Consider the following 19185-nt stretch of genomic DNA (forward strand, 5'->3'; position numbering starts at 1 on the left):
CATGGAGGGGAAGTTCACAGATTTGGAAACACCGAAGTAAAGCTGCCAAGTGCCTCAACATCCTTCTGCTACCCCTTCTCATGCTGTTACTTAACAAAGATTCCTCATCTCATCGGAGAAATTTCAACATTATGTTCCTTAAAAAAGAAATCTTAAAGAGGAGGTTCAGGGGTACAAATTAGGAATTATAAAGGAACCAAAGAGGATAAAACAGAGGGGTGGCAGAGCACAAGAAAGGAAAGCTGCTTTAGAATCAACCCAAAATAGAATGAACACAAGTAAAAACACAATGGAACAATGCTGAAAAGAACAAAGAAATGTTAAAAATTATAAAAATGTGATAGCTATGGAAAATAGACAGTGGAGATGCAGGATGTGAAAAGCAGCATTCCTGCAGAAGCTCCCGGAACAAATGGAGCAACAGGAGCAACTGAATTAGAGAAGACTTGAATCAGCAGGCGGAAAGCACAGCCTGTGTCGAAGTGAAATTTCTGCAGTGTGATCAACACTAACATATACTGGATAAAAAAATGACGACAAAGCAAAGTCTACAAAAGTTAGGAGCATGAAAGCGTGACCCGTGAATTTTATATTCTACCCAGTTGTGCTGGAAATGTGAAGCCTGTTGGCAGCCATTGGCAAGCACAAAAGAACTCAGGGTTTACACATTCTCGGAAAAAAATTCTTTCTACTGAAATCCGGATGAATCAACATTGAAAGAAGAATTGAGGATTTTTAAAAAAATACTAAAGATGAGTTTTGAGTTGTTTTAAGTACAGAATTAAGACTAAACAGCTGTGGAATTTATAGTTTAAGAACAAAATGTAAACATCACAAACTCTTACCCCGGAAGGATAATTATGTACCTAACAAGACTGGGAAGTGAGGGGAAAGGGCAGTGCGAGGACTTGTAAGTAAGTAAATTTACTCATCTTTAATGTCAGGGAAATAAATCACTCCAAATAATAAGATGCATGAACTGCAGCTTTTTAAAGCAAGCCGCTTTATTGTTATATTAGTTTTTTTTAAGGGGATAATTTTTGTGGGAGAGAAACATTTAGCTGAAGTTCAGCATCTCCTGTTTTACTTCAGTTTCCTTTTCTATAAAATTAATTGTAACCATTTTACTTAAAAGTCAACGCAGAATGAAATGCCACTATCATCTATTGATCTTTCTACTCTGTTTCCATGGACACGGACCTGTTGAGGCGGTATATTCCAAGTGCTGATAGCTGTTTCTGGGAAGTGAGGTTTTGGGCATGTTTTTAAAAACTTCCTCAGTGTACTTTTCTATGTTATTTTTACCATAAACCAGATACATAAACATAATAGTCATTTTTCTGAGTAATGTGGTAGAACAATAAAATGGCCCTTATAATCTTTGTTCCCCCATGCTACTTCCGTGACTATGTTATGTTCCATGGCAAAAAGGTTTTTAAGATGTAATTAAATTTATTAATTAGTTGACTTTTAGACTGGGAGATGATCCGGGTGGACCTAGCTACATGAGCACTTTAAAAGATGAGCATTTTCTCGAGCTGATAGCAGAAGTCAGAGATTTAAAACATAAAAAGTCAATCACGCAGGAAAGACATTCTGTCGCTGGCTTTCAGATGGAGGGAGCCACATGGAGAGGCCCTGAGAGCAGCCTCTAGTTGCTAAGAGCAACCCCTTGCCAACAACCAATAGGAAAGCAAGGCCCTACAACTGCAAGTATCTGAATGCTGCCAACCACCTGAATGAACCTGAACGTGGATTTTTTGCCCAGACTACCCAACACCTTGATTCCAGCCTTTGAGACGTTAAACAAGGAAGCCATTTGATCTTGCAAGTTCTGACCCACAGAACTGGGAAATAATAAATGGGTGTTTTTTCAAGCTGTGAAATTTGTGGTCATTTGTTACGCAGCAGTGGAAAACTAATATAATCAGTAAATATCTTTCCCCGTGCCAGACATGCAGAATCAGAATCATCGCCACCAGCGTCAGCAGCATCCCATGCCATCCCCACCCTATTGTCGTATTCCTTACTCCCTCTGGATCTGCAGAGCCCAGAACATCTCCAGAAGCCCCACGTGCTCAGTGAGGAAAGGGACCATTTCGTGTAATGGCTGGAAGACTCCACTTTGAGATTAGACCTTTGTGGAAACTGTGAATCAGATTATGCCTGTCGTACTAGTTGATTTTCTACACAACCACAGCAGAACTTTTTTTTTTAAATCTTTTTGTTTAAAGATTTTATTTATTTTTAGAGAGAGGAGAAGGAAGAGAAACATCAATGTGTGGTTGCCTCTCAAGTGCCGCCTACAAGGGACCCAGCCTGCAACCCAGGCATGTGCCCTGACTGGGAATCGAACCAGCAACTCTTTGGTTCACAGGCCTGTGCTCAATCCACTGAGCCATTCCAGCCAGGGCAAAAACTTGGTTTTAAGTGAATAAGCAGACGAGTTGGGGCCAGAAAGCTAGAGTTGAAGGGGAGAGGGGTGGGAAAGGGTGGGATGGAAGACAGGAAAACAACATGGTGGGAGGCCGAGCAGATAAAAGCACTGAAAATACCCCCATCCCACCTCAGCTTTCTCGCAGCCCCATTCTGTAGAAACAATCATGTTAACTCTCAGATATTAGGTGATCTGGTGTTATCTCTATCTTTAAATAATATACTACTACCACTGTTGATTTGTTTTATACCTTATTTACCTTTCTCCTTCCGTAATGAGGATTAAGCTCATTTTCAGCAGCATTTCCTCTTCTTTTTGTATAGTTACATAACTTCTTTGTTTCTCTGTAGGTCACCTGTGTTACTTTGATACACTTCGATTTTTTGTTCCATCCCGTCACAGCAGCATCTCTTGACCGCTCACTTTCTGAGTGCAGCAGCATCCCTAACCTCTCTTTCCCGTCTGCCTCCCAATTTCTGCCATATGCAACTTGAAGGCTAAGAACTTACATTCTTTTTCATATCATAGTTACTTCTCCAAAGCTGATCTTAAAAAAATGAAAATCACTTAAACGGGCGCTGGCACACCCAGCGAGAGGTTGGGCATCACGCCAGAGAGTTCTACCTCTCAGGCCTACAACAAATCCAAACACTTCTAAATCTGCTCAGAAACACAGAGGAGCTGAGGAGTGTTCCAGATGTGGGGGTTCCCTGGATGCTGCAAGATCCCTGGAGCAGGAAAGCTCTGGCACAGAAACTGCTTCCTGTGTGCCAAGTGTGGGAAGAGTCTTGAATCAACAACCCTGACTAAGAAAGGAGGGGAAATGTACTGTAAATGACGCCGGGCAAAGCGCTTTGGGCCCCAGGGATTTGGCTGTGGCCAAGGAGCAGGAGCCCTTGTTCATGTAGAGGTGTAAACCCAGAACCAAGATCACACACGGAGAATCTTTACATAGCCTAGACACAGATGGTCTACCACCAAACCACGGTGAAATCTGCCAGCACTCACCTGCTGTGTATGGCCCTGTACTTGGATAGGCTGGCTGACTAGTGGGAAGAGAACACTGCATGCATCCTTTTCTTTATTCATCAGCATTTTCAAGAACCACTTCTTTTACATTTTAAAGAAAACCTCAGCTTGAGAAAAAAAAATCTCTTAAACAGCATTTACATTGTTGTGATTCTGTACATATTGTTCTCTCAAGAGGCAAAGTGTTTATATAAAAGTTGTTTTTCCTTTTATGGTATAACTTTTTCCCCCCTTGGATTTTACATTTGCCTGTTTAGACCACCTTTCTTTTATCTTGTTTCTTTTCTCCTTTATCATAGTTCATTCCACCCCACCCAGCTTTTTCATTCCATCAGGTATTTTTGCTGAGTTTGCAAGCACCGCCGCCCCCCATGGGGCCCTCCACCCTCCTGCGGTAGGGCTGACAGGATGGGATTTCTCTTCCTGGCTTTCCGGGGTCAGTTTCAGGTTTTCCAAGATCCATGTCTTCCTACTTCTTAAATTATACTTTTGTTTTGCTGCTGCGCCTTTTCAAGTGCCTTCCTAAGAACGGGTGTGTGGGAAGGCAATTCTCTGAGCCCTGTTTGTTCCCGAAGATCTTTATTCTGCACTCACGCTGGGATGACAGTCTGACTGTGCCACCGCAGGTTGAAAATCGTTTTCCTGCAGCACGCTGAAGGCACCACACAACTGCCTCTAGCATCCGGTCTGGCCAAGGAGAGGTCTGTTTAATTTTCATCATTATTTTCATTCTTTTACAGGTGACTTTTTTAATTGGAAACCTTTCAATTGTTCTTTCTATCTTTGATGTTCTAAAGAAATCAGATTATTGGAATAGATGAGTCTTTTTTTCAAACTCTATGTTTACCACTCAATGGGCTCTTTCTGTCTAGAGAAGTATGGCCTTCAGTGCTGGAAAATTCTCTTGTAGCATTTTTTTGATAATATTTTTCCCTTGATTTTCTTTATTCTTTCTTTCTGAATCTACTATTAATTAGATATTAGGCCTCTTGTATTTGTTGTCTATGTCTTTTTTTTCTCTTTTATTACCTTTTTAAAAATCTCTTTTTCTTTTGGTTCTGTATGTTTAGAGAGAGTACTGTAATCGTATCTTTCAAACTTTCCATTGGCTCTTTTACAACTTTGACAGTCACAGTTTTCATTTATAAGAGCTCATCTTGTTTGTCCTTTGTCCTGAAAGCCTGTTCTTCTTTTATGGAGGAAATAGTTTCATGAGCCTTTCTGAATATTTTAACTGGAGCTTTTTAGTGGAGTTTGTTTTGATCTGGGCTCTCTTCCTCAAAATGACTGCTTCCTTCAGGGCTGTTGTTTTTTTCCCTCTTTATTTTAGTCTCTCTCTTTTATTATGGAGTCTTTTCCTGAGGTTTCTAGAGGTTCTTCATTGTCCATTCTTAATTAAAAGTGAAGCCAAAAGAAAAAAAAACCAATTAGGAGTTCTGTGTATTGAGCCTTATTGACCAGGAGGCTCCAAAGGCCTGGGTGTCTCAAATGCTAGAAGGTGTTGATTTACCCCCTTCAGAGATATTAAAAAATTCTGTTCTTTAAAGAAGGGAATCTGACAGTAGCTTTCCTGGGTGACAGAGACTTCATGGAGGGGTGGGATCGAAAGGCCCAGTTGTTCCATAGGCAGACTTTCGATCCATTCCCTGTTTTCAACCCGTATCTCATATTCGCTGTGACATCTGAGCTTCTCCAAGATTCACCTGGGAAGATCAGCCTCCTCCCACTTTATGTCTCTCCGTGTGTATTCCAGACAGTGGTCCCCAAGCTTCTTGCTGTTCCTTGGAAGGTGGCACCCCACTTGGCGAAACACCCACCTAGACTGACTTTTTCTTCCTCAACATCCCAAAGCTAACGAATGCCAGCACCTGGATGCAAACCCACTTTCTGATGCCAAACCTGAGGTTCCTGCCACTAACCACAGCATCCTAACACCTGCGTGGTTAACGACTGATAAAGAAAAAGGAGAAATTTGGGTCTATTTGGGAACAGACATCAAAGATTTAGTCACTTTGAAGTGCTTCCAGTGCCTTAGGGTCCATATTCTTTCCTTCAAATGTTTAGGCCAGAGAGAGAAAGTGCAGCAGCCAGCATGGGTTGGGGAGGGGGTGCACACATCTTATTCCAAGTGGCCGTCACCCCTCAGCCACAGCCAATCGCTGCCAAGCGGGAGTGCTGGCCAGCCATAGCCTAACCTTCCAATTTTTTCAAGAAACACCAAAGTCCAGATTACTAAGTACTATTATTAGGTAATGATTTAAAATATTGGCAAATAATTCAAGTTCAACTGTGGCTGTAAGGCCAGCTGCCTGTGATATTGCACGTGACAGAGAACACCTGAAACAGAAAGTGAAAGCTATGACTTGACCCCACCAGCCAATCACAGAAGCCTGGTTGAGACAAACCAAGAATTTGTTCTTTGCTGAGCCCCAGACACCCTGGGAGGTGGGTCTGGTGATCATTTCCTACTTCTCTTAACATCCGACCCCACTGCCTCTCTCAGATCCTAAGCTGGCTGGTTTCTCCCCTTTTCTGCTCTGGGGTCATTTTGCTTAAAGAAACCTTTGTCCTTTTGGGTGACAGAGCCAAGAACCCATCTGAAGGACTCATGGACCCTACAGACAGGTGTTGAAGAGGGTGGGGAGGGAGGCTAAGATCAGGACCCCTGAGAAGTCATTTGGAGCTTGCAGAGCTGCTGCTGTGCTGCGTTCACACACTCTGGTGACAAGGGACAGTTTTTAGCCAGAGGCCTGCCTGCAGCCTGGGAGATGGACCGGACACCATTTCACATCACTGAGCTGAGCTCCTCCACTTATGAACCTGGGACAATAAAATCAGCTGTTTGTACTTCGGAGTATTGTTCTGGGAATCAATGCGATAAGTGCGAGGAGGTGGTGTTGTGACAGCGAATACAGCGTCACCTCTGTTGGGGAAATCAGGGACACATTCAGGCTGCAGGTGGTGCGGCGGGGAACAAGGCTCCTGGACGTCCCAGGGTTCTCTGGGGTGGAATTCCAGTCATCCCATCTGACGCAATGGACTGAGGTTTATTTTATTTAATCAAACCTATTTAAATAAAAAGACACCTAGAATAACAAGATATACTAGAAAAGAAAGTGAGCCTGTCATCACAAGTCCTTGAAATAGGCTGACTCCTGCATCCAAATGACAATGCTTTCGGAAGACAGGGACTCACCTTCGTTCTCAGGAACTACTCCAAATGCCAGTCGCCTCCCAGAGGAGCCCCTTTCCATCTTCCTGTCTTTTGAGAAACTGACAGCTGACCGAGATGTCAAGGCCACACTGAGTTCTAATTCCGCTCAGCTGTCAGAAGAGCAGGAGCTTGTACTTTTCCCTGGGTGAGGAGATAACCTACCACTCAGGCAATGTCAACTGTGTCTTTCAGTTTCACCATTATTGTGTACATTTCCTATTGAGTGGCGGAAAGATTCACGTACAAATATGTTCACTGGAGCAGTTTTTATGAGCAAACAATAGGAAAATGGCATTTGCTTAACAACAGGGGAATGGTTAAATAAACTATATTTTTTATGTTGAAGGATTATGCAGCCATTAGAGAATATTCGCACATTGGTTCCCACTGGGGAACGGTAGCAACACGGATAAAATTCTGCTGGACTAGACCAAGGCAAACCAGAAAGCTCTACTTCTGCTCAGTCCAAGTCAGCTGAGGACCCGCGAAGGCGCGACTCTAACTGATGCAGCACAGCTGTGCAGTGCTGGCGAGCAGCTGGAACTTCCAAACAGGTGAGGTGGGCAGCTGTCAGACGTGCGGCTCTTCACATCAGGCAGACACATCTGGCAACCTCCCAAGGGAAATGGGTGCTACAGACCCTGCATCATCTACACACACTCGCACCTGGGAAAACCTCCGGAAGCCATCAGTGTATAATTTCCGAGAAGGTTGCCTATGGGGTCACTGCCCCCTTTAGCAATGTTATCCTGAGTAGGAAGAAAAAGGTCACCAGAACTTGGAGTGAAAGTCCAGATGGAAGTCAGCTGTTACGTGTCAGTGGAAGCAGAGCTCTGTGTGCTTCTTCTAAGCTGTCATTCAGTGCACAAGAAAGTTGCCATTAAGTCAGTGCGGTTATTCTTGACCCTGGGACATATCATGGGGGCTCTTACCTCAAATCCAAGTGAATGGGTTGGATGAGCACCACAGAGGGCAGTTTTCAGAGAGGCTACAAAGTGCTTGGAGGGAACATCCCAGGAGAGGCAGCGGCTCAGCCAGGGGCAGAGACTTCCCTGGCAAAGTGCCACGGTCATCAGAGAAGCAGGATGGTTCCGATGTCGGTCTCCGCGTCCGGACCTTTGAGCCCTCTCTCGGCTCAGGCCCCAGCGATGCCATCTCTGAAGTCTGTGGGTTGGGGACTGGCATGGAAAGGATTATTTTACCAGAAACTCTCTTAAATATTGAGCCACAGTAGTACTGCTTCGGCGCTCTAACAATGAACTATAGACAGACCGAGGCACCCTCCCTCCATCATCATCGAGAGGACTGGCTGAACTCCCCTGGTGTCATGGGTGGGTTTAGCCCAGGGCATCAGTGATGGCTGGACCGTGGTGGTGCCTGGCTGGCCCTGCCTGTGCAGGTGGGACCCCCAGAAATCACTAAGGGGGGCTTTGACTGGGACCAAGGAAACTACTTGAGATGGTGGGACAAGCATCAGGGAGTCTGGTGACTTCACCTTTGCCCACAGTGTGTTCAAACTTGAAGACCAAGTTACATACAGATGGGGAAACTGAGGTACAGAGAGGTTAATTAATTGCCCCAAAGCAGAGAGCTTTGAAGTGACAGAACCCGGATCTTCTTGACTTTTGCTTATTTCATTGGACGAGGCCTTTCAGGAGAAACCAGAGAATGTCCAAGGAACACAGTAATCTAGTTGGATCTTTAAAAATTCATTGGGGAACAGCAGCGATCAAAACTGGAAAGGTCTTTGGGACCTTATTGTGGGGGAGTCTGCACTAATTCGGGCACAATGACGTAGTCCAGGTGGCAGCAAACTAGGGCCCACAGGCCAGATCTGTTCAGTGTTGGGGGCCACAAGTTCAGAATGGTTTTTACATATGGACAATCACTATTAATCTGATGATAAGGGAACACTATCTTTGAACCCCACTGAAGTGAAAATTTTCTATTTCCCATAGGAAAAAATTCCACCCTTCTCATTAGTAGACAGATATGAGAAAATAGTATGTTCGATTATTATTATATTTTTATTTCATCAATAAAATTTGTGAAACTGTTTTTTCTCTTATTGTGTGAGTATTATATAATATCCTTCATTTTATCTCTTGGCCTAGAAAGCCTAAAATTTTAACTATCTGGCCCTTTAGAGAAAATCTTTGTCACCTCCTGGCATAGTCAGTGATTGAAAGAAGTGACAGAGTATAATTTTTTATTGGACACTCTCAGCAATAAAAGTCTGGGCATGCATGTCCTATTGTACATAGTCCTCAATACACAGGCGTGGGCAAAAGTAGGTTTACAGCTGTAATACAATAAATAATACAACAATTAGTAAATAATCATACAAGGATATACTCTGTGTTTCACGTACTCACAACTCTAAACCTACTTTCGTCAGTCCCTGTGTATGGTGCACTACGCTACTGATGTACTCAAGCAGCAGAATTGGGACTATGAACACAGGGGGAGCTATGAAGTCAGATGGCCTGAGTTCAAATCCCACAGCTGCCACTTACTAGCTTTATGACATTGGACCAAATTCCTAACCCTGTTTCTCCATTGAAAGATGGGGGTAATAATAGTATCGATTTTATTGGATTGCTGTGGAATTAAATTAGTGGACATATGTGAAGTGCTTAGAGCAATCCCTGATACATCATAAATGCTAAAGAAGAGTTGTTAATAATTATAGGAACATTATAATTCACAGATAGCAAATAAGAATTTAAAACGAGGGGATGATAATAAACTCCTAAACTTTTCTCTGGCATCCTCATGTGGTATTTCAAATCACTCCTGGGGTGTGCATGGGACAGACCATGAGTGAGTAGGGTGACTTGTCAGGACACAGAGGCAGGTGGCAGAGGGACTAGTTAAGGGACAATTCATTGATTCTCAGAGATAGGATGGTCTGAAATGGGAGCTGGCTGACCATGGGAATGGAGAAGAGAAAATGGAATGCAGGCTGCCCCTTTTTTCCTGACTGAACGTGTCTTCTTTTAAGTCAATTCTTGCTACCAACAAAGAAGCAGTCAGCATTGGCCTGGTGGTCAGTTTGCTCATTCATTCAATAGTCTTTTCTGAGCCCTCTCCGTGTGCCAGGGCTTTAAAGATGAACCACAAACAAGCCTGCACTTAGGAAGCTCGTGGCTGGGCAAGACTAGAGAGACATAAAAACAAGTGTGTGCAACAGTGTGTTGGGGGTTCTCACAGGAGCCTGTTTAGAAGCTCGTGGAGGTGAAAATGAAAGACTGCCCAGACTCTTGGAGTTTGGTTCGAGGAACTTCACAGGGGTGGTGACACTTGGGTGAAGGATTGAGAGATGAGTGGGCATGGGCAAGGGATGGAGCATTCCAGGTATGAGCAGTGATAGCGAGGAGCTCTGGGGACTGCAAATGTCCAGAGCCATGGAGCTGCACAGTGGGGGGTCACGTGCCAGGCTTCGGGCCAGGGTGACCCCCAACAGGAGTTGGGAAATCACTGGTGGCAGAGTAAAATAAATTTCTTTTTAATAACATCCTGTAAAAAAGACTCTGCTTATACTGTCTTTCTGGTACATTAAACATTGACAAGCTTTAAGAAACTAAGCTATTTTTTGTTTCAATTATTTTTAAAGGCAATATTGACTTCCAGTCAAGATGGAGGCATAGGTAAACATGGCTTCCCTCCTCACACAACCACATCAAAATTATAACTAAATTATAGAACAACCACCGCTCAGAACTGACAGAAATTGAGTCGAATGGAAGTCTGACAACTACGGAATTAAAGAAACCACATCCATCCAGACAGGTAGAAGGGGCACAGGCATGGAATGGGCTGGTCCCACATACATGTGTGGTGGATAAAAATTCAGGAGGGATGTTTCAGGAATGAGGAATCCAGACCCACACCAGGGCCCCCAGCCCAGGGTACCAGTGCCAGGAAGATAAGTCCCCATAACTTCTGGCTGCAAAAACCAGCAGGGATTGAGTCAGTGGAAGAAAATACTGGAGAACCAAGCAGTTTCTCTTAAAGAACCCCCACACAAACTTACTCAGACTCCCTCCCTCTGAGCTCCAGTACAGGAGTAGCAGCTTGAAAGGCACCAGTGGCATACAGGGAGGGACTGAAGTGTCTGGCATCAAAGCAACGGCTGGGGTACAGCTTTCTCCCAGACAGAGAAGGTGGGCAGAGCCATAGAGCCAGCAGAGAGGCGCCATATCTGAGATTCCATCAACCTGGCTAACACTGTTTGCCTAGCCCTGGAGATCACCTGAGGCTCCATCCCTCCCAACTTAACAGCTATTAACAGTAGCTTTTCCATATGAATGGTTGGTCTTGGATCCTGCTTCACAACTTCCTAAATCCTTTCAATAAACAACAGCTGGCCTTAGTGAGTCCCCAGTTCCTATCTCTTGCTAAGTGGCCCCAGGCACACACTAGCAGAATCCAGCCTAGATTTACAACTTGGCTTAGCCTGGGAATCTCCAAGCCCAGCACAAGTATCAGCCATCTCAGATTGCTCTATACCTCAGGCAGGGTGGCTGTGCACAAAACACAGGTAGGGGCTGACCTTGGCCTGCACCACCCAGGAAACCTCAGGGCCTGCACACCCAGTGCACAGCTACAGACCATGTCAGAGCATGACCACCCTGCCCCCACACAACTGATCCTCTATGAAGGGCAGAGGTTCGTGATCAGTGGTCACATCCAGTCCTTGCAGCTGACTGGCCTGGATAAATCCCTCCCATTGACCTGCCAAAGCAACCAAGTCTCAACGACAAGAGGAGGGTGTACTCAGCCCACACAAGGGGCACACCTCAAGAATCCAGCTTGGGTGATAGGGGAGACTGTGCCAGTGGATCCTACAGGACACTTACTACATTAGGCCATGATATTAAGACAGGGAGTCAAACCAGCTCTACCTAATAAATAGAAACAAACACATTATGAAGAGAAAAAGAAAATGTCCCAAAAGAAAGAACAGATCAAAACTCCAGAAAAGTGCTCGCTTCGGCAGCACATATACTAAAATTGGAATGATACAGAGAAGATTAGCATGGCCCCTGCACAAGGATGACATGCAAATTCGTGAAGTGTTCCATATTTTTGGAAGCAACCTAAGTGCCCATCAGCAAATGAGTGGATCAAAAAACTATGGTACATTTACACAATGGAATTCTACACAGCAGAGAGAAAGAAGGAGCTTATACCTTTTGCAACGGCATGGATGGAACTGAAGAGCATTATGCTAAGTGAAATAAGCGAGGCAGTGAGGGACATATACCATATGATCTCACCTTTAACTGGAACATAATCAACAAAAGAAAAAAGCAAACAAAATATAACCAGAGACATTGAAATTAAGAACAATGTAACAATAGCCAGAGGGGAGTGGGGAGGGGAAAGTGGGGAGGGGGGTCTACAGGAGCTACGATAAAGGACACAAGGACAAAATCAAGGGGGAGGGTAGAGGTGGAGGAGCAAGGTGGGACTGGCTGGGGTGGGGTGGAGGGATAGGAAGAAAATGCAGACAATTGTAACTGAATAAAAAGTTTTAAAAATTTAAAATAAATAAAAAATTTTAAAAAACCTCCAGAAAAATAACTAAATGAAATGGAGATAAGCAACCTATCAGATGCAGAGTTCAAAACACTGATTATAAGGATGCTCAAGGAACTTAGTGAGGACCACCACAGCGTAAAAAAGATCCAGGCAGAAATGAAGGATACACTAATTGAAATAAAGAACAATTTATAGGGAGACAACAACAGGGCGAATGAAGCTGAGACTCAAATCAATGATTTTGAACATAAGGAAGCAAAAAACAACAAATCAGGACAATAAGAAGAAAAAAGAATCCAAAAAAAAAAAAAAAAAGAGGATAGTATAAGCAGCCTCGGGACAACTTCAAGTATTCCAACATTTGCTTCATAGGGGTTCCAGAAGAAGAAAAAGGGCAAGAAATTGGAAATCTATTTGAAAAAATAATGAAGAAAACTTCCCTAATTTGGCAAAGGAAATAGACATTCAAGTGCAGGAAGCACAAAGAATCCCAAGCAAAATGAATGCAAAGCAGCCCACTCCAAGCATAATTAAAATGCCAAAGGTAAAGATAAAGAGAGAATCTTAAAAGCAGCAAGAGAAAAGCAATAAGTTGCCTACAGGGGAATTCCCATAAGACTGTCAACTGATTTCTCAAAAGAAACATTGCAGGCTAGAAGCAATTGGCAAGAAATATTCAAAGTCAGGAAAAGCAGGGACCTATAGTGAAGATTGCTCTACGCACCAAAGCTATCATTTAGAATCAAAGGGCAGATAAAGAGCTTTGCAGACAAGAAAAAACTAAAGGAGTTCATCATCACCAAACCATTATTATATGAAATGTTAAAGGGACTTATTTAAGAAAAAGAAGAAGATCAAAACTATGAACAATAAAATGGCAATAAATACATATCTATCAACAATTGAATCTAAAAATCAAACTAAGCAAACAAGAAGAACAGAAACAGAATCAGGGTTATGGAAAGTATTTTGATGGTTGCCTGAAGGTAGAGGGTGTCGGGGAAAGGGTGAAGGGGTGAGGGGATTAAGAAGTACAAATGGGTAGTTACAGAATAGCCATGGGGGTGTACGGTACAGTATAGGAAATGGAGTAGCCAAAGAGCTTATACGCATGACCCATGGACATGAACAATGGTGTGGGGATTGCCTGGGGGAGTGGGTAGTGGTTGGAGGAGGGGGGCAAAGGGGAAAAAATTGGGACTACTATACTAGCATAACAAAATTAATAAAATCATAAAGGTGATATCAATATTAATAAAAGCTAGTTTGAGTGGTATGCAGTTGAGTTGCCCTCAAAAACTGAATTTAATAACCTTGACTTGCATTTACTTTCATGGCTGTCTGCTTTTATTCTGAAAATGAAAACTTGTGGTTTTAGAACTTAATTTTTTTGAACTTCTGGCCAAGATGGAGGCATAGGTAGACACACTGTGCCTCCTCACACAACCAAAAGAAGGACAACAATTTAAAAACAAAAAACAACCAGAACTGACAGAAAATCAAACTGTATGGAAGTCCAACAACCAAGGAGATAAAGAAGAAACACTCACCCAGACCGGTAGGAGGGGTGGAGACGGGCAGCAGGGCGGAGAGGACTTGCAGCAAGGCGGCAGCTGGTGAACCCAGCGAAGCGGCGAATTGTGGAGCAGGGTGGAGAAAGCTGCAGCTGGCTGGCGAGGCAGCAGCTGGTGGACCGGGTGACAGACCGCACAACCCAGAGTTCCAGTACGGGGAAATAAAGCCTCAAACCACTGATTGAAAACACCTGTGGGAGTTGAGGCGGCAGCAGGAGAAACTCCCAGCCTCACAGGAGAGTTCACTGGAGAGACGCATAGGGGCCTAGAGCATGCACAAGCCCACACACTTGGGAATCAGCACCAGAGGGGCCCAATTTGACTATGGGGAGTGGGGGAAGTGACTGAAAACCGGCAGAGGGTGGAGCAAGTGTCATTGTGTCACTGTTCCCTCTCAGACCCCTTCCCCACATACAGCGTCACAGTGCAGCAACCAGCGTTACCCCGCCCTGTGAACACCTAAAGCTCTGCCCCTTTAAGTAACAGGGGCACCAAGACAAAAAAAAAAAAAAAAAAAAAAAGGCCCAATTGAAAGAACAGATCAAAGCTCCAGAAAAAATACAACTAAGCAATGAAGAGATAGCCAACCTATCAGATGCATAGTTCAAAACACTGGTAATCAGGACGCTCACAGAATTGGTTGAATTTGGTCACAAATTAGATGCAAAAATGAAGTCTATGCTAAGTGAAACAAAGGAAATGTACAGGGAACCAATAGTGATGGGAAGGAAATTAAAACTCAAATCAATGGTGTGGGCCAGAAGGAAGAAAGAAACATCCAACTAGAAAAGAATGAAGAAACAAGAATTCAGAAAAATGAGGAGAGGCTTAGGAACCTCCAGGATATCTTTAAATGTTCCAACATCCGAATTATAGGGGTACCAGAAGGAGAAGAGGAAGAACAAAAAATCGAAAACTTATTTGAACAAATAATGAAGAACTTCCCTAATCTGGCAAAGGAAATAGACTTCCAGGAAATCCAGGAAGCTCAGAGAGTCCCAAAGAAGCTGGACCCAAGGAGAACACACCAAGGCATATCATAATTACATTAGCCAAGATTAAAGATAAGGAGAGAATCTTAACAGCAGCAAGAGGAAAGGAGACAGTTACCTACAAAGGAGTTCCCTTAAGACTGTCAGCTGATTTCTCGAAAGAAACCTTGCAGGCAAGAAGGGGCTGGAAAGAAGTATTCCAAGTCATGAAAGCCAAGGGCCTACATCCAAGATTGCTCTATCCAGCAAAGCTTTCATTTAGAATGGAAGGGCAGATAAAGTGCTTCCCAGATAAGGTCAAGTTAAAGGAGTTCATCATCACCAAGCCCTTATTATATGAAATGTTAAAGGGATTTATCTAAGAAAAACAAGATAAAAAATATGAACAGTAAAAATGACAGCAAATTCACAGTTATTAACAACCACACCTAAAACAAAAACAAAAGCAAACTAAGCAAACAACTAGAACAGGAACAGAACCACAGAAATGGAGACCACACGGAGGGTTATCAATAGGGGAGTGGGAAGGGTGGGGGGGGTACAGAGAATAAGTAGCATAAATGGTAGGTAGAAAATAGAGAGGGGGGGTAAGAATAGTATAGGAAATGTAGAAGCCAAATAATTTTTATGTATGACCCATGGACATGAACTATAGTGGGGGAATGTGGGAGGGAGGGGGTGTGCCGGATGGAGTGGAATGAAGGGGGAGAAATGGGACAAATGTAATAGCATGATCAATAAAATATATTTTTAAAAAAGAACTTAATTTTGTATGGTAAGGTTACTATATTGGGGGAAAATGAAATGAATCCCCCCCAACCAATGAGTCTTTTGAGTTCTTTTCTCCCTCTATACTTTCATTAATTCATTCACTGAATTGGTCAATCTTTCTTTCTATGAACAAGTATATACCTCTCTTTTGAAAACACAAGATTGACCTCAACAACTAGGATTAAAGTAGCAGTTGTTAGAAAAGAAGGTAACTTTGTACCCTGGAGGATGTGGTAGCCCCAAATAAGCAAGAAATATGCCACACTGAAGTTTTTGCGTTTGGAACATTTTTGGGGTTTGGTTTTTGGTCTTCAAGTAATACATGTTTTCTGAAGAAAAGTAGAGAGTACAGAGAAGTAATAAAGAAATAGGGAAAAATAAGCTTTTATCTACCCATTTAGGGGCAACTTCCACTGCTATTTTGGAGTATTTTCTTCTAGTATTTTTATTCTACGTTTTTTATGTTTCATGTACCTGAGGGACCTCACTGAAGTTCATGTTATCTATAGGTGTTATCATGCCCAGCACAGACCTTTGATTAACTTTGTTGGAGATATGAAGTTGTACGTCTTTTTTCCAGAAATATCTGCAGGCATCGTGTGCCGAATCCCCCACTCTTGGTACAGATCTAGATGCTGAGAACGGTGTAAGGGAAAGAGCCCTATTTGTGGGCCTGCTCTGAGCAGCTTTACATCTTCACCTTCACCACATCAAGGGCTGTGGTTGCCTCACAGTTACAGAACAAACAGAAAGATCTAGAAAAGGTGAGTCTCTAGATCCTGACCCAGAGGTCCTGCTGTGGGCAAGAAGAGTAGGAGGGGCATTCAGTGAAATAAGTCAGAGAAAGACAAGAACCATGTGATTTCACTTATATGTGGAATCTAAAGAACAAAATGAACAAGCAAACAAAATAGAAACAGGCTCCTAGACACAGAGAGTGGACTGATGGTTGCCAGAGGGGAGGGCGGTTGGGACACTGGGTGAAAAAGGTGATGAAATTAAGGAGCACAAATTGGTACTTACAAAATAGTCATGGGGATGTAAAGTATAGCATAGAGAATACAGTCAATAATATTGTGGTAACTACGTATGGTGCCAGGTACGGTAATGGAAATATCAGGGGGACAGTTTGTAAAGTATGTGACTGTCTAACCACTATACCGTACACCTGAAACTAATACAAAGTAATGTTGAGTGCAAACTGTAATTGAAAGAATAGTGGAAGGAGCAAGGCAATGTGCTCCTTGAAGCTCCTTCCCAGGGAATGGAAATGTCTCCTTGCTTCTATGTCAGCTTGAGGACAGGGATGCCAACGATGTTTTCCTTTAATTTTTTTTTTTTTTTTGAGTATGTGAGAAATATGTGTTCCTGCCTTGGGGCCTTAGATGCTCTGCCTCCAGATCTTCCCATGGCTCATGGCTGAGGCATCGTTCTGTTTTCAGCTCAGCTGTCCCTTTTTAGAGTCCCTCCCGTGAGCCCCACACCTCCGTCCACCCTGCCGCACCCCCATCCCTCTCCACCTCAACCAACTCCATTGTCTTCCTAGTATGGACCACTATCTAGAATGACCTTTTTCATATACTTATTTGCTTGTTTGTGACCCATTTTTACCCCCCCCAGAGTGCAAGTTCCGTGGGAATAGGAGGCTTCCCAGCACTGTTTTTGCTGTGTCCCCAGTGCTTACCACCGTCTCTGGCACACGTTAAGACTAGCAATATACATTGTTGAGTGAATGAATGAATGGTGCAGCCTGGGCCAAGGCCCTGTGCTCCTGCATGCCCCACATCCACTCAGTTCCACGTTCTAACATTTCTGTCCTCTATCACCCATCTCTAATCCATCCCCACTAACCCCCAGCACTAAAGTTCACCCCCTAAGGTAATTCCAATGTTCATAACTGCTCTGTCTGCTCCAGTCTCTACCCGCCCTGACACCAAGGGTTCCTCCTGAACCTCACCATACCACTTCCCTATTTATATTACCATCAGTGCCCTCCATGCAAACCAACAGGCTGATTTCCCTCATGGTAGCAGAGAGGGGCACCCCAGGGGAATACATTAGAATTGGGGGTTGGAGTGAGGATGTGCTGACTAACAGCAAAGCAAAATAATGCTTTGCTTTATTCTGTATTTGCATTTAATTTTTGTGTCAAATATTGTGAAGAGAGGGCCTGAGATGTTGATTATGAAGGAGGTTGGGGTGTGGTTTTGAAGTTAAGAAAACTGTTGATTGTTCTTTCTCCTACACAGATCGTGAAACCTCAACCCTTCATGCTCTCCCCCCACAAAGGTTCGCCCTCCTGACTTCTGCGTGGGAAATGCCAGCTTATCTTCATGGGCTTGTTTAAAGCCCACTCCTGTAATGCCCACCTTCCTGTTTTCCTCCCTCACCAGCAGAGCTAACAGTTCACTCCCTAAGCCCCACAGCACTGTGTCCACAGCTCTGATGGGTCACAACTTTGTATTTGTCCAGATCCCCCAGCAGACTGGGTGGGTGGCCCCCGAAGGCAAGGCACTTGGCATCTTAATCAGCTGGGGCTGCTGCATGAAAATACCATGTACACTGCGGCACTTACCCAACAGTGATTTCCTCTCAGTTCTGAGGGCTGCAAGTCCAAGGTCAGGGTGCCAGGCACAGCTGGGATTGGGTGAGGGCTCTCTCCTGGTTTGTAGGGGCTGCATTCTCCTCTCTGTATCTCCATGTGGTGGACAGGTAGCAGGCTCTCTGGTGTCTGTCTCTTCTTATAAGGACACTAATCCCCTCAGACCAGGGCCTCAACCACAGGAGCGCATCTAAACGTAATTACTTCCCAAAGCCCCATCTCCGATGTATGAATTTTGAGAGTGCACAGACATTCAGTCCATAATACTCAGTAAACGTTTTTTAAAGAAAAATATTTTATTTATTTTAGAGAGAGCGAAGAGAGGGAGAGAAACATGGATGTGTGGGATACATCAATCATTTGCCTCTCACACACCCCCAACTGGGGACCTGGCCCACAACCCACACATGTGCCCCAACTAGGAATCGAACTGGCAACCTTTCAGTTTGCAGGTTGGCACTCAAACCACTGAGCTATACCAGCCAGAGCACAGTAAACCTTTTTAAATAAAGAACCTTTAAATTCCCCCTGACCAAGAGCAGATCTGACCGCAGGGTCTAAAACAGGGCTGTAACTACAGGTGGCTACAGTTCACAGGACCCAAATTTCAAAGTCAGAATCACAGAGGGAGTCCAGTAATGTGCTTCAATATTTGTGTAAGCTGATCCGGTCACCCATTGTCCTCATTGCAAACAGAGAAAGTCAAGCCGCAGAGAGGCTCAAGGGATGCAACCAAAGTGTTATTCATCGGATCTATGCCTAGAATCAAACATTGCTTACAAAATCATCTTTGTCCACTTAGAAAGCATATATTGATGGATTGATTGATCACACTCTATGTGCCAGGGATTGAGCTGCCCCCCAGGACCGCCCTCCTGGTGGGGGAGACAGGCCTCTCACTAGCCTCAGCAGCCATGTGATCTGAGCCTCAAGACAGCTCAGCGGGGGAGCCTGGAACCTGGCGGGTGGAGGAGGGGGAGGTTGGAGGAGGGAGGGTTGGAAGAGGTGTCTTGGAGAGG

General features: G+C 43.9%; 1 non-coding gene across 1 annotated transcript; it reads left to right on the forward strand.

Annotated features, from left to right (window-relative positions):
- The first annotated feature begins 11666 nt into the window (after positions 1 to 11666).
- Positions 11667 to 11773, forward strand: LOC112312031 (U6 spliceosomal RNA). The gene has a single exon (XR_002975490.1). It is a non-coding gene; the product is annotated as a U6 spliceosomal RNA (small nuclear RNA).
- Positions 11774 to 19185: the final 7412 nt, after the last annotated feature.

The sequence above is a fragment of the Desmodus rotundus genome, chromosome 7 (assembly GCF_022682495.2).
Source record: "Desmodus rotundus isolate HL8 chromosome 7, HLdesRot8A.1, whole genome shotgun sequence".
NCBI lineage: Eukaryota > Metazoa > Chordata > Mammalia > Chiroptera > Phyllostomidae > Desmodus > Desmodus rotundus.